Here is a 16,557-nt window from a genome sequence, read left to right on the forward strand (position 1 = left end):
CTTTTTTTCGGTTTCGGAGTACCAAATATTTAGACTCGAGAATCATTAAAAGATATTAGTTCTGCACGAACATAGGTGCTGTATTGTGATATAAAAGTTTAGGATTCATTTTGGTGAAATCAGGGAACCAACTTAACTGATCACCTTGATGTTTCTTTTCATCTTGTGTAACATCGATCAAAGAAAATCGGAAATCATCCTCCCAAGAAACATCAGTTATATAGTTTATCATGCCATCAATAAGTGTACTCTTGCCGGAACCTGTTGCTCCAACCAACATTATAGTCTTTTCGTTTAATCCTATCGCGTTCGGTAGTGAATACTGAACATTTGGCTCTGCAAAAAGTAAAAAAACAATAATTTATAAATTTGTTGCGTCCTACGCGTTTTTCTGGATTTACCTACATCAGGAACGCTCAAAGCCGAATTTTTGAAAGCCAAGAATGTATAAGGACCGAAACAGTTGAAGAGTTATATGACCAAAAAGGACCTAAAATAATAGCCTTATCCATCTAAAGTTCACTTTGCCTGAGGGAGTTGAAACCTTAGTTTCTTAATAGTTTCTAAATTTATAATCGGAAAATTTGAGAAACGGTTGTTATAAATCATGTCAGTACCGTAGTACTGAAAACTGAGCTGATGATACCCTCGGGGACTGATAATTCACCACAAGCGGTATCAATCCACTGCTGTAAAAAAGAAAGCAACACGTTATAAATTGCATGCGCCCGAAGCGCTGTCCTGGATTTTCCTTCATTATGAACGGTCAAACCGAATTTTTAAAAGCCAAGGATGTATAAGAACCGAAACAGTTGAAGAGCTATATGACCAAAAAGGACATAGAAATAATAGCAAAATTCAGCTAAGGTCAACATATCCTTAGGGATTTAATTATTATTTATTTCTAAATTGATAATCGGACAATTTCAGAAAGATTTGTTATAAATCTGAAGATAGTAATAATAAGATATAAGAGTGGCAGCATCTCTGGTATGTGCAATGTTTTAAGGCTTCTTTAGGTAATTTAAAAGGGATTTATTTTACGACTGCAAGAGTTTGCTATATTACTCAGTTCTATACAAGAAAATCGTCTATTTTGAATGTAAATTGCAGATTTACCTTTCTCATTGTCAAGCCTATGAATACCCAAGCATAGTTATCATTGATTTTTTTGTGTATATAAAATTGTTTTTATTTTATTGCTGACATTTCTTTATTATCAACAAGTTTTTGTAAAACTGAGTAAACATATATGACTGACAAAAACAACTCTGACAAAAAGCTGTTGACCAAAAATATTGGGAAATGCAATAACAGATTCAATGCCGAAACCGATAAGGATATTTTCGGATTTGACGATCAAATAGAAAAAAATAAGAAAAAAATTTTGCTGACCTACTTTTTCCGTCTAAAAAGCAACCGATTACATAGAATAATATATTTATAACCTAAAAAGAGACTTGTGGGTTAGTAAGAAAGCAACAACTTAAATAACCAAAAGACTTCTAAAGGACAGTTGATAACACAAAATAAGTACCAACTTTTCGCCGCCCGCCCGATATCACCATACTATAAGCTTATTTTTTACTTCTTGGCACCTGTCAAAAATGATACATGTTTGCTTGAAGGTATTGTAAGCTGTCGTTTTTGAAACAACAACAAAACTGAAGTTAATGAAGCCAATTTTATAGAATAAAATATAAGCTTACACAAAGAGACTTGGGTTGTTAGTCTTACGAAAGCAATAACTAAATTAACCAAATGTCAGCCAAAGGACAAAATAAAGGTTTCAACGATAGACATGAGTCTGCACAATAAATGTTCCTCTTCTGGAATAAAACCACTAATTCATAGCTCCATTGCTTTCTATGTTAAATTCTGTAATGTTAAGCATTAATGGCTACGTTGCCTTAAGTTCAAATAAAGTGGCAGTCATTTCATGTCAAAACTATACCATATCCTGACTTGTGCTGAACATTGCAACATATCTTTTATTGCATATTAGAGCGCCCTGGTTCTCGGAAGTTTGGTAGTACAAAAACAGGTAATTCTGATCTGAGCAACAGGGCAATTGTGCCCTCCTATTATAATTTCATATTATTTTCAAATATTCAAAACAAACTTTCAACAAGGGTTCTACAGTGATCTCAAGTCCTTAGGTTTCATTTGATACTAAAATTATCTATATATTTAACTTATTGACAAAGTTACAGCTATGCGTAGGAACGATTTAGTTTAAAATATGTACTACTTTCTTGTATGTTCTTTCTGACTCTTTCTGGCCCGAATTAATGGTTCTATACCTTCTGGAGTCTTCAAAGCGATGCAAATTAATATAAAAGAAAAGATCTTCAAACAAAACTAATATCAAAATAAAGAGATGTTGTATCATAATTCCCCTAATAGCAAAAAACATTAAGATATGACAAAATAAGATATTACCGCCCCCCGTCCCCCCCCAACAACCCCCCCCCCCCCCCGAACCCCTTTCCCCCTTTTCTAGATATCAGTAAGTTGACTAAAACGGTACAAAAAGAGACAAACAATACATATCAGCTCTTCAACGTTTTTATTAGGTTTGGACTTTAAACATTTCGGCCTCAAGCATCCCTAAAGAGACGTTTATTGTCGGAATGCACAGCTGGTGCAGTAAAATTGATAACATTAACGGTAATGGTATTTGTATTTTGGTTATTTTGTTCAGAATGCAAAATTAAATTTAACACTGCCCATAAATGTTAATTTTACCAATGACCACACATACTTTCGGGGCCTTTTATAGCAGACTATGCGGTATTGGTTTTGCTCATTGTTGAAGGCCGTACGGTGACCTATAGTTGTTAACTTCTGTGTCATTTGGTCTCTGGTGGAGAGTTGGCAATTATACCACATCTTCTTATTTTTATATTTCAAAACCCAATAAAAAGTCTGAAAAGGAAGGTGACTCAATAATCTTCAGTACATTCTATTGAAAATATCAAGTCACTTATTTTCATAATCAATCCCCTTTAGTCTTAAGAAATCTGTTAGCATGAAGATAACACCAAAGGAAATACCAAATGTCGTAACAATCTCAATATATACACAAAAACTTGTGATACAGTTTTATTTTAAATGACTGCTGATGAAAGTATTCCATGCAAAATGGGTCTTACCTGCTTTAAAGCTTATGATGATACTTACTTGATTTGAACCATGAATATACCATTGATCCAAAACCTGTAGATGAAAAAATTCAGTTTGAATGTTATGAATTTTATACAAGTACTGTTAGTAAAGGACTTTTTGAAGTTTTCAATAAAGTCATTTATCTTCACTTATACCACTCCAGTTTGTAACAGAAATTAAATGCGAGTCTCCCTTTTACTCAGATATTATATAATTCAAAAGTCGGACTTAATGCAAAAAATTATAGTGTACGCTTTATTCAATAATTTAAATCTCTGAAAACAAGGTGATAAAATGTACAATACTCTAGTCCAGGAACAAAATTGTTACAATATCCAATGAGAGATGGTGGATTAAAAAAAATTAAAACGTAAATGGTCTATTAAATCCTGCAAAAATAATTGTTGGTCATTCATATCTTATTCCATCACATATACATACAGAATTGCGAAATGAAATAGGTTGAATATTGCCACATTTACTGTACATGTACGTAAAAAACGAATAAAGAAGTCAACTCCGAATTCTACTTCATCGCAAGTCAATCTTTAAGTTGAAAGGTCATTTAGGTTTGTTTTCGTGTCCACAAAGAAAGAAACAGTAGTCAGTCGAACATTAAGAAAAAAAAACAACATATCTTAATATACTCATTCAAATAATAAACTACTTTGACTAATAATCGAATTAAATAGAGAAATATCCAACCTGAGCCTCTTTTCTGAGCAGATGATGTCTTTGCATTATTGTTTTTGTTTACATCAAAGCTTATGTGATCTGAAAATAGATGTTATGTTGTTTCTGATGAATATTTTACACTTTGGTTAAAATGGAAATAGAAATGCAGATGATTTGTGGACAGTTGTTTTTTTTTCATCGTTTTTCTTTTTGGCCGTGATATGTTGTCTTTTGTTTCGATTGAAAGTTTGGATTGTCTGTTTTGTATATACTCCTTGTAATAATTCTGAAAAATCATAGTCTATTCTAGGAATTTTCAGGATTTCAACCAAAGATACAGAACTGACTCTTACATCACTTTGTTGGACACCTATGCTATATAAATTTCCTTACAAAATGTTAAATACGTTTCCTAACAAAATGTTAAAAAATTTTCCTAACAAACAAAGTTGTTTTTCTGGGTCTACAAAGTGCTCCACGAAACCTCTTTCGAAACTATTAACACCAAAACCCGGCTTCAGAGTTTTCGTGAAGCTACATTCTCTATGGAAGGGGATACTAAAAAAGTTAAAAGATCTATTACAGTACAGAATATCTAAGTCTCTTTCATCTTTCAATAGTATAAAACATTTGACTTTTCAACCCTTAACATAAGTATTCCCCATGCAAAATTTAGGGACAGATTGAAAAGAATGGCAAATGTAGATACAAATCTCTTGTTCAAGGAAGGATAAATCATACTTTAAAAACCACTCTGATTAAAAACAAATTCCCTGAAACGGACATTGTCAAGATGCTAGATTCCTTGATTGATTGTATATTTGTATTGTTGGAAGGCGTGTTTTGAACAAACAATCGACATTAATATGTGAAGCAGATGGGCTTCTCTTCTTGTCGATTATGGCAAACTTCAAACAGGGAGAAGAAGGAATAGAAGCTGGCATTATCATTTAATTTCAGGTTCCGGTATATAGATAATGTCCTATCATTAAATAGTTCAAATTTTGATGAATATGTTAAACGCATCTATCCCATCAAACTTGAAATAAAGGATATCACAGATACAGTAAAGTCTGCTTCATATCTTGACTCACATTTAGGAGATGACAATAAGTGTCGGTTGGGAAAACATAACTTTACACATAACCGATGATTTCAGCTTCCTTCCCAATTGTGAATTTTCCATTTCTATGTAGCAACATTCCACCAGTGCCTTTATATGGAGTGTATATCTCCCAGTCGACATGATATTCAAGAACTTGCGTTTCCTATCATGATTTCCTTGATACAGGTTGCTGCTGAATGGTGTTTGAAACAAGGGTTTCAAGTGATTAAGACATTCCTTCAGAATTTTAAGGACGCCATCACGAGTTGGTTGACCGTCATGGAATATCTGTTTCACAGATGACGATTGGAATGATCTAATTGTCGTTCCCAAAATCCCGTCTTCTTTTTGGCGATTGTGACATCACCAAATGAGATTTAGCACTGGCTGTGTACGTATTTTTGCAACACGACGGGTGACACATGTGGAGCAGGTTGTGCTTACCCTTCTGGAGCATCGGCAATCATCTCCGTTTTTTTTGGTGGGGTTCATGTAACTCAGTCTTTAGTTTTTTGTTTGTGTTCGTTGTTTTTCGTGTTTTCGATGGGGTTGTCAGTTTACTTTCGACGTTTTGAAGTTTGAATATCCTTTGTGGTATCTTCTCCCTCTCTTTTAAGTGTGTGTGCGTTTAATGTACTGCTACGAAGTCTGCGAAAAGTTTGTATAATACGCAGTTACGTCCAGTCTGACTTAGAACGTATAATCTAGAGCACATCAAGTGATCCATTACCAGCGACATCACGAAGGAATCTGTATATCACGGCATACGGGTTAAAATTCTTAATCTACTTAATAATTTTAGTTCATCTGAACCTTTGGAACAGGGTGAGTTATATCCATCATTGGCATCCAATACCTTTTTATATTTTCATTTTTTCTTCTTTGAATGATCCCCGCAATCGAAACAAACTACCAAAGAATAATATAAATAAAGTCCTATCAAAAACTTATCTTTTCAGTGGGATGAAAAAAAATTATTAAATCGCAATTTTTTATTCTAATTGATCAATTTTAAATTAATGTATCATTTGAAGACCAATTTTTTGAAACTTTAACAAATGAGGATTGGAAGATTATTCTAAACGAATCTTCCTTTTTCGATTATTTGTTTGAAAACTTTGCGGACATCATGCCACAAAGGTTTCCACTGAGCTCTATGGAAAATCACATTTTCATTGTTTTTTTCTAAATTAAACGAATAATTTGTCGCGAACTCGCAAGAAATACTGTATGGAAAACTTACAATTAAAAATATTTGATTTATCCAGTTTATGCAAACACGTGACCGTCAGAAGTTGTCCTTGACTCTGATTGGTCAATTTATAAATTTCAATTCCCCTGAAACTACATCGCATTTACTTTTTTTCCTCTCTAAAACTAATTGGCTAGTTTGAACAAACCAGCAATAATATAAAAAAACGCCCTTCGTGTATATATATTTTCTTTATTCTGATTCGGCAAAAAACAATATGCTAACATGACAAAGGCAATTCGCGATTCAGATTGGTCTTGGTCGATTTTCATTTTCTCTTTCGAAGCTGCGAGTCCTTTTCTTTTTAAACCTCAAAGTAATGGGATCATTAACAATGATTCCTAACTTCCTGCTGATTCAAAGGCACAGGTGGCAGCAAAGATAGTATCTTATTAAAATTCATATTTATTCATTTTTTTTTTGAACGCAGACGAATAGTTCACGAACTAAACGTATCTAAAAAAATAAATTAAATGGAAAGCCTTTATAAGAATATGACAGATTATAATCTCTTCCGGAAAACGTGGCTGCATGAGGCAATTCTCCGATCCGATTGGTTAATTTTGAATTTCTTCTCTGAATGAATTAAAAATGAAATGAGATCAGACCTCCCAAAAAATAATGATTGAGACAAGCTCTATAGAAAATCATAGTTTCATACTGATCTGATGACAAACATGGAAACAGTGATTCCTTATCTAGGAAATAATATTTTCGTCTTTTTTCTAAGACTACATGACAAGTCAGAAACAAAATTACCTATAACAATTAATGAATTGTCTTTATATGTAACAATTAGTGCCAATCACACAAGTATTGAATCTAAAAAGCCTAGATAAGTCCATAACAATTTTGTTATTCCAAGTGTGACATACATTATAAATTTTAATCAACTAACCATTCTATTCAATAACCAAAGTAAATTAACGTTCATTTTGATCGTATGGTAAGACAATAAGATTTGTTTGTCTGGATGATCCGTAAATTTTTATTTTCAGATTCATTTATGTTGTTTCCGCACTGCCAAAAGACGATTTCTTATTTCAAATTTGTTTGTTAAAGATTTTTTTCAATAAAGCATCTTAATTATTTCATATAGTCACATTCTTGTTCATACAAACACAATTTTATGGTAGCAGCAGTTCATGTTATGATTTCAATACTATATGTTAAGATTTCTTGGGGACATTATATGTCTTTGAATTAACCTTTTATTAAATTAGTACTTAAATATATTACATGTATTAGGTTAAAATCATATTTTGTTTTAATGTTGTGCTATTTTATAACTGTCCCGTGCAACCGGGAATGCTAAGCGCTCACACGAATATATAATCTCGCCATATTCTGTATAAATTGAAATAACAAAAATACCAAACTCCAACAAAAATTCAAAACGGAAAGTTCCTTATCAAATGGCAAAATCAAAAGCTCAAACACATCAAACCAATGAAAAACTGTCATATTCCTGACTTGAACAGACATTTCCTTATGTAGAAAATGGTGGATAAAATCTGGTTGTATAGCTTGCTAAATAAAGGCAATAATAGTATACCGCTGTTCAATAGTCTTAAATCGATTTAACTGAAACAAATCCGGGTCTCAAACCAAAACTGAGGGAAACACATCAACTATAAGAGAAAACAAAACGGAACAACAGAAACACTGAACTGCTAAACCTCTCACTTGTATGACAGTCGCATAGAATTCCATTGTATTGACAACAATGTGTGAGCAAAACAAACAGACATAATAGGTAAAAATGTCAAAATTTGGGGTACAGCAGTCAACATTGCGTTATAATTTTAATCACTATGTATGTGCTTGTCCTAAGTCAGAAACCTGCAGTTCTATGTCACTTGGTCTCTGGTTGAAAAAAAATAATGAAAGTGGTCTCTTGGAAATCATACCATATCGTCTTATTTTGTACAGTGTACCGAACGTCTACCTTTATGGCAATACTTCATATGTTTCACTTCTCTGGAGGGACGACATTAATGAACTACTGATACTATCAATTTGTGTTGGCGTGAGCATAAAATCGAATATTAAATAAAAATAAGCTTTTAAAAATTTTAGGAACATATTTCTAACACAAAAAGAGGTTGCATGCATCAAGCGTCAGTGAAATATTCGGTGTACTAAATTTCTTAAGGTAAAATACAACTCACCCAACTGACATTTCCTAGTTTTTGCAACTCTGTTTTCCGTTTTTACAACGACAGGTAATTTGAATCTCTGAGGAGGTCCACGGTCTATGAGTTGTTTTGCATCTAACTGTATTGTTCTTGCTAATGACAGTTTTGTACAAATCTTTTGGCTTACTACGCTGAACGCAACAGACTCACCATTTACTATCGCTGCTACTTTAAATTCATAATCGGTCCCGACTTTTAAGTCAATAACTGTAAACTGCACCGATCCATCCTCTGTTAATACAGATAGCCATTTTTTAGTCTTTGTCCCCTGCTCTCTATATCTTATTTCATAGTTATCAACTTTTGTTAGTTCAGAAGGCTTCCATGTTATGGAAATACTTCTGGATGTCACTGCAAATTTTACTGGTTGACCAGGCTCTTTTCGAATGGGTCGCATATTTGTTTTGCAGGCTGATTTAACTTCATTAAAACAACCAACACCATTTAGCATAAGACAGCGGATCTTAACTTCATATTCTGTAAATTCCCTAAGTCCTACAAGAATTATTTCGTTCTTGTTTGATTTCGCTGATTGCCATGTTTGAACTGTAGAGAGTCGCTTACGATATAAAGTTTCATAACCTTCCACTTCATCTTCGAATTCTGGAGGTTTCCAATATAACGGTATAGTTTCATGCGTTTCATCTTTCAGTTGAACCTCACCCATTTCACATGTAAATGTTCTAACTGGGTCACTCACGGCACTCAAAGGACTCTTTATAGAATTAGTAAAAACAGCACTAACACGAAATTCATATTCCGTCGACGGTTTTAAACCTTGGAGTTTATATTCATTTTGACCATTGTCAGATTGAACTGATTCCCAGTTTCCTCGTTTACTTCCCTTAAATTCCCTTTATTTCAACTCATGGTATTAGATATCGTGTGTTTTCAAATCTGAAATTGACTATCGTAAGACTGCATGACAATATCCTTTTTTTATAATCACTGGCTTTCCTGGTTGTATTTTATTTGATTCTGTTTGTGGTGACTCAATTTTTCCCGTGGAAATGCTGGTGGTTTCACTGAAAATTCTATGAAAATTCCCAAACACTGCTCGAACCTTAAATTCATATTCAGTTGATGGCTGTAGGTTATTTATAGTAGCTTTGTTCTCATTTGCGGCATTTATAATCCACTTTTCCGTTTTATAATGTCTGTACAGAACATCATAGTATCCTATACCACGCGAGCTCACTGGACTTTTCCATATGATTTTGATAGTGTTAAATGTTGCATGCTCCTTTTCAGGACTTCCAGGTTTTTGATTTTCGACTGCAATATTCTTATTCGTTGTTGTTACGCTGATGGTATCACTAAACTTGCCTTCAAAATACCATTTTCCCTTTGGACGTTGTCTGTATCTTACTTCATAAACCTCCACATTTGGTGAGTTTTCAGGAAGATCCCATTCGATCGTTGCTGTATTACTTGAAATATCTTTTACTTGCAACTTTTCAATTTGAAATATCCGAGGTAACAATTGATCTTGACATCTTGTTGAAGTTTTGATAGTTTCACTGAAACTCCCCTCTATGTCCCCATAAATCGCTCTTACCTTGAATTCATATTCGGTATTTTCTAGTAAATCGCATATGGTGTGTTCTGTTTCACCTGTAGTAACAAGAGTCCATTTTCCGTTTGGGCTCATCTTATATCGGATATTATACGAATCAACGTGTTGAATATTTTCGGATGGTGTCCATTGTAGCTTAATGCAATTATATGAAACCTCTTTTGCAACTAAGGCTTTGGGTTCATCTGTAATGGGTAATGTCCATATTCTTTTGACATCACTGAAAACTCCGTCTTCATCTTCATATATAGGTCTGACTTTAAATTCATATTCTATATTGGCATCAAGTTTAGAAACATTGATTTCATTTTCGTTCCCAATCGTGTGAGTGGTCAACCATTTTGATCCACATTGTTTCCTGTATCTCAACTCATAATGTAAAATTTTCTCAGGGTATAGGGCTGTTGGTTTCCATTGCAAATAAATACTGTCTGTTGTTCTGTTGAGTTCAGTGGGAGGATAAAACTTAGGACATGTTGTAGTATGGGATGCATCTCGTGTTGTAACTTTCACTGGCATGCTAAACGTTCCATCTTCTCCGTCGATTATGGCACGCACTTTAAATTCGTATTCTGTTTCATTTCTCAACCCACTAATTTCAATTCTAAATTCATTTCCAGTGGTAGTAATGGACGACACCTTGTTTATTCCCATTTCTGTATACCGAACTTCAAAAAAGTCCACAGAGCTACTACTACAATCAATTTTGTCCCATGTCAAAATAACTGTGTTTTTGGTAACAGTTTCAACTTTAATTGTTGGACAATTGTTTGAAGGTATAGGACAGTTAGCACCAGATTGTTCGGTTGATATTTTTGCAACAGGATCGCTGAATGGCCCTTCGGTTCCCCATAGACAGCTCGAACTTTGAATTCATAAAATGTATTTTCCTTCAAATTTTGTACTTCCACTATATTATGCCAGTCGTCTGTATGAATAGACTGCCATTTAGTGCCTAAATTTTGTTCTCTGAATCTGATTTCATAATAGCTTTTTTTAGTGGAACTGCAATATGGCTCTAACCATGAAATAGTTAGTTGAGTTGATGAAGATTTTATTTTCTGAGGAATTCCCGGTCTATTCATTTTGGCATTGGTTTTTGCGGTCACCATTTTACTAAACGGACCGTCTTCTCCTTCAATCATTGGTCGAATTTTTATGGAATAACTTGTATTGTCCTTTAGTCCTTCTAACAGTATGTTAGTTTCAGTTCCGTTTGTCCATAGGGAAATCCACCGTTTGCTTACTGTATCTTTTTCTTTGTATTTTATCTCATAACAATCAACTGCACCGGTAGTTTTCACTGGAGATGTCCATTTTAAAGATATCGAGGTTGATGTTCTGTTTTCTGCCATTTGTTTTCCTGGCATGTTTAACTGCAGATCTAAAGTGATCAGAAGTGTTGACACGGGATCGCTGATATCACTGAATGGTCCTTCGACATTATCTTATATAGACCGTAGTTTAAAACAATACTTGGTATTTCCAACTAAATTGACAATGTCAAGTTCACATTCGTTTCCGTTGGTAAATTTTGAATGCCATCGCTTTGTCGTTTCAGTTGTTGATTTGTATCTTACTTCGAACGACTGAAAGTTCTTAGGCAATTGCGAAAACGGAACCCATGTTACCTTGATTGTATCTGATGAGATAGGAAAGCATACCGGTTGTCTTACTGTCTTATAATCTTCAACTATTGGGATATACTTATCATGTTCACTCTCAACACTTTCATTATCACACGCATTTGAAGTGTTCTTCTCCTGGCTGCTTATACAACTTCCTAATGAAGTCAGTGGCTCACTCATGTTTACAGACGTTTAGACAGGATCACTTTCCATACTAAATGGACCTTCGGAGTTGTTGAATATTGCTCTTACTTTGAAAAAATAATGTGTGTCTTCGTCCAAGTTGGAAAAATCTCTTTGACAATCTGTCTTATTTGTTAATGCAGTTTGCCATAGTTCTGAGTCAGATTCTGCTTTCTTGTATCTTATTTCATATGATATCAGACTTTCTTGTAATACTCTGCATTCATTCCATTGAACTTGTATAGTGTTAGGAGCTATATTAAGACATGATGGTTTATTTATTTGCACTTGACTATCAATCAAGCCACCAGACGGATCAGAGTTTATTTCCTGTGTGTTTTGTTCATTTATACATTCATCAGGAATTTCCTTTCGGCTGTCGGCCATGACATCAGATTCTTTCATTTGAAATCATGAATGCTCAATTCCCTTAACAAAACAAAACAAAACAAAACAAAAAACAAATAAAGAGCAGATCTATGACATTGCGGATGGACTCTAAGTCCCCAGAAGTTTGTATCCGGCCAGATGTGAATTATGATTTATTAAGTACACTCTTATTAATTATTGGCTGATACATATTTGTAATATTGTATGGAAGCCGGATGTGGTGAATGTTACGTTTTCGCGTTTTTGTGTTGTTGCATACGTATTTTCAATAGCGAAAACGCGAAATCGTGAAATTCCAACACAAAATGAGTTATACGATAAACATTTACTAAAGTTATTTCATTTTTGATTTACAATATCTTTAATATATTTAACACCGACAATGAATGCTAATGAATTGTTTAAATTCTTGTTTATTCTATTAAATTAGTACTGTTTTTTTTTCGTTTAACCATTGAGTAGGGACTTGTGATGCAAAAACTATTTGCATTGCTAATTCTAAGATGATTTTTATCAAGTTGAATGAAAACATAAAATGAAAGTTGAAGATGTGTGTGTCATATACCAAGGATAATTGTAACTTTGTAATTACTCAGTAAAATGGGTTTGGCCAGATTATAGGGAAAATTGTCTCTGACAGAGTATTAAGTTAGTCATCGTTTATAATACATTACATGCAAAATGGCTCTAGAGTTTATAAAGAAATAGTTTTAATCATGAAAAGGCATTTGATTGCATTTATCCTATATCACAAAAAGAAAATTGAGAGTGCAATGGAATAGAATAGTCAGGAATTCAAACAATTCATGATCATTCATTGTTTTTGTAAATTATATTTCAAATATTTTAAATTGAAAATGAAATTATCTAGTAATTTTTTATCGTATAACTCATTTTGTGTTGATCAGGTTTTCGTTTAGCCACCTGTAATAAAATAAAACCGGCCAGTGCTACAGATAATCAATACCAAATACGTAAGTACTCGTTGTAACAATTAATAGTTTTGGAAGCCGTATGTGGCAAATTACGCCTAATCGCCGTATTTTCTAAGGCGAAAACGCAAAAGCGAATCAAGTTCGCTATTTCGCCTTTGAAATAACAAAATACTACTTATGGAAGACGGATGGGGCCAGTTTACGTTTTCGCGTTGTCGACCTTGAATTGTCGAAATCGCGAACATGCGAAATCAACTTTATTTAGCGTTTTTGCTCTCGCGAATTTGCGGTTTCGGTTTTGAAAATACAAAAGCAAAAAAGCGAAATTGGTCGTATCCGGCTTCCATAATATTATTGTGCATTCTTAATTGACTTTAGACGATTTGGATATTTGAAAGGTCATATATCATGAGTTCGGCATGACCCATGTTTACTTATCAAAACACTTAGCTAAAGTCTTAAATATTAAAACACAACATAGAAAACTAAAGGTTGCAATACACAGTCAGGAAAAAAACCTAAGATTGACACTCATAATTTTAAGCACCTTCTTTTCCTTGCTTTAAATCAAATAAGGCTTAATGTTTGTGTTATGTATGTTCATATGTATGGAAACAGTATCTTCAATAGATTTGATTTCCGATAGTTAAACAATGAAATAATCTCTTTTTGGTGTAGCCATGGCAACAATCAACATTTATTTGCATTTATTTGATACAAAATATTTTAAAAAGGGGGTCACAAAAGTCCCCAAAATATGGTCCAAAGTAGAATTTCAATACATTAAAGTGAAACATTTTCTGAAACCATTGCCATTTATCTATCAAATAAAAATCATATGCATTTCACCTTATTTTTCGATAAATTGTATTGAACATTTCGAGCGTCAAATATTTGTTGGAAAACACTACAATAATTTCTGGACATATGGGTGGTACGGATGTGAAAGAAAACCGGAAAATAGCATATAAAACATGCAAAAAAATCTTGATGTTCATATAAACTCACTTTGAAGGCTAAATTATTCTTCAGCTGTCTAAAAACCAATTTTATTGCACAAAAACTAAATATACAATAACTTATGGACATATGGGTGGTACGGATGTGAAAAAAACCGGAAAATAGCATATAAAACATGCAAAAAAATCTTGATGTTCATATAAACCCACTTTGAAGGGTAAATTATTCTTCAGCTATCTAAAAACCAATTTTATTGCACAAAACCTTTTATATTGAAAAAAATCACCAGGCAAAAATGCAAAACCAAACACCTAACTGTGTATTGCTACCAAAGACTAGGTAGGCATCACGAACCCAACAAACACAGGGCTGATCTGAGCGGCTCGGGAAGGGTCAGCACATGTGGCATCCGTCGTCTTTGAAGCAGATATTCCGTAACGGTCAACCAACCCGTGATAGTATCCGTAAAATTTTCGAATGGATGATTTGAACTTTAACACTTGGATCTCTTGGTTAAAGCTCCCTTGTAAGCAGCAGCACATCTTCAAGGAAATTATGATAGGAAATGCAAGCTCTCGAATATCATATCAACTGGGAGATATGTTCGCAGATGATATACTGGGTACATTTATGGTATATTGGTGGGTCTTCCAAGTTCTCCACGAAACCTCTTTCTAAATTATTAACATCAATTTTATCAGCAACAAAAGCCGGACTTCAAAGTTATTGTGAAACTACATATTCTAGAGGTGGCGTGAATCAGATGTGGATACTAAAAAATTCCAAAATCTTTTAGAGTACATACAATCTAAGACTCTTTCATCTTGCAAAAGTATTAAAACAATTGACTTTTCTGCACTTGATACGAGTATCCCCCATTCCAAACTAAAAGACAAATTGAAAGCGTTGGTCCTGCTTTGTTTCATAAAAAAGAAAGGCCAACGTAGATACAAGTATCTTGTCTAAGGGAGGGGTAAATCCTACTTTGAAAAAAAATCACTCTGATTCAAACAAAAAATTCTCTGAAACTGACATTATCAAGATGCTTGATTTCTTGATTGACAACATATTTGTTACGTTTTTAAGGACGTGTTTTTGATAAACAATCGACATTCATTCCCATGGGAACCAACTGTGCTCCTCTTCTTGACGACGTGTTCCTTTATTCGTATAGGAACTTCTTAGGAAGAAAGAACAGTTAGCAGTATCCTTTAACTTTACTTTCCGCTATAAAGATGATGTTCTCTCACTAAATAATTCAAAATTTGGTGACTATGTTGAACGCATATTTCCCATCAAACTTGAGATGATAAAGGATACAGTTAAGTCTGCCTCAAATCTTGACTTACATCTAGAAATTGACAACGAGGGTCGGTTGAGAACAAAACTTTACGACAAAAGATATGACTTCAGCTTTCCAATTGTGAACTTTCCATTTCTGTGTAGCAACATTCCAGCAACACCTGCATACGGAGTATAGATCTCCTAGTTGATACGATATTCCCGGGCTTGTATTTCCTATCATGATTTCCTTGATAGAGGGTTGCTGCTCACATGAAAGCTATTAAACCAAAAGTTCCAAGTGGTGAAGTTGAAATCATCCCAATTCGCCATCACGAGTTGGTTGACCGCTAAGGAATATCCGTTTCACAAATGATAGCAGATATATTCAAATATCGTAACTACAATCCCGTTCCCTTTTCCCCGAATGTGACCTACCGAATTAGACTTATTACCGGGTTTGAATTAACATGAGCAACAGTACGGGTCCCACATGTGGAGCAGGATCTGCTTACCCTACCGGAGCACCTGAGATCAGCTCCAGTTTTGTAGGGGTTCGAGTTGCTCAGTCTTTAGTTTTCCATGTTGTATTTGTGAACTATTGTTTGTCTGTTGGTCTTTTTTCTTTTATAGCCATGACGTTATCAGTCTATTATCGACTTATGAGTTTGAATGCCCAGACATCTTATTTCAATTATATTTATGTTTTGGCATGGAATTTTATTATAAGTTGAAATCATGAAATGAGATACGCAAATGATATTATGTATTTGTTAGTTCATTTTTTTTTTAAATTTCATTTTGTCAAGTAATAATATTTTCTCGCAGTTGCAATAGAATAGTGTGAAAATATCGTATTGTCGTTATGCTTATCATAAATATTTATAAGGCCGATTAAAATCGACCAATCAGGAAGTTTGGTTTTGTTTTACGATATACAGTCAAATCTGTATTAAGGTAAGCATTCACTCTTGGGAAGTATCAAATGTGACCGCTCAAGAGAAATGATCTCTGAAATGAGGTTCCAAAAAATAAAGATTGATTCCGAGATCGTCTATGGTCGGGATCGGGGCAAATTGTTTCAGTCATTTCAATTGGTATAGTTATGGTTCTTGCGTCCGTGAAATAAAAAATGGCGGACTCCGGCGCTGTAAACATGAAGAAAACATTCAAAATGTATTAATATTCGTGGAAAAATAAGTCGTT

The sequence above is a fragment of the Mytilus californianus genome, unplaced genomic scaffold (genome assembly GCF_021869535.1).
Source record: "Mytilus californianus isolate M0D057914Y unplaced genomic scaffold, xbMytCali1.0.p SCAF_1, whole genome shotgun sequence".
NCBI classification, from domain to species: domain Eukaryota; kingdom Metazoa; phylum Mollusca; class Bivalvia; order Mytilida; family Mytilidae; genus Mytilus; species Mytilus californianus.